Source organism: Chiloscyllium plagiosum, chromosome 5, assembly GCF_004010195.1.
Source record: "Chiloscyllium plagiosum isolate BGI_BamShark_2017 chromosome 5, ASM401019v2, whole genome shotgun sequence".
NCBI lineage: Eukaryota > Metazoa > Chordata > Chondrichthyes > Orectolobiformes > Hemiscylliidae > Chiloscyllium > Chiloscyllium plagiosum.
Window position 1 is genome coordinate 32,661,588 of NC_057714.1, and position 454 is coordinate 32,662,041.

The window sequence follows — 454 nt, forward strand, 5'->3', positions numbered from 1 at the left end:
CTATGGTCTGGCGATGGAGGAGTCCAAGGACCTACATGTCCTTGGTGGAGTGGGAGGGGGAGTTGAAATGTTGAGCCACGGGGTGGTTGGGTTGGTTGGTCCGGGTGTCCCAGAGGTGTTTTCTGAAACGTTCCGCAAGTAGGCGGCCTGTCTCCCCAATATAGGGGAAGCCACATCGGATGCAGCGGATGCAATAAATAATGTGTGTGCAGGTGCAGGTGACTTTGTGGTGGATATGGAAGGATCCCTTGAGGACGTGGAGGGAAGTAAGGGGGAGGTGTGGGCGCAGGTTTTGCATTTCTTACGATTGCAGGGGAAGGTGCCGGGAGTGGAGGTTGGGTTGGTGGGGGGTGTGGACCTAACAAGGGAGTCAAGGAGGGAGTGGTCTTTTCGGAACGCTATTAGGGGAGGGGAGGGAAATATATCCCTGGTGGTGGGGTCCGTTTGGAGGTGG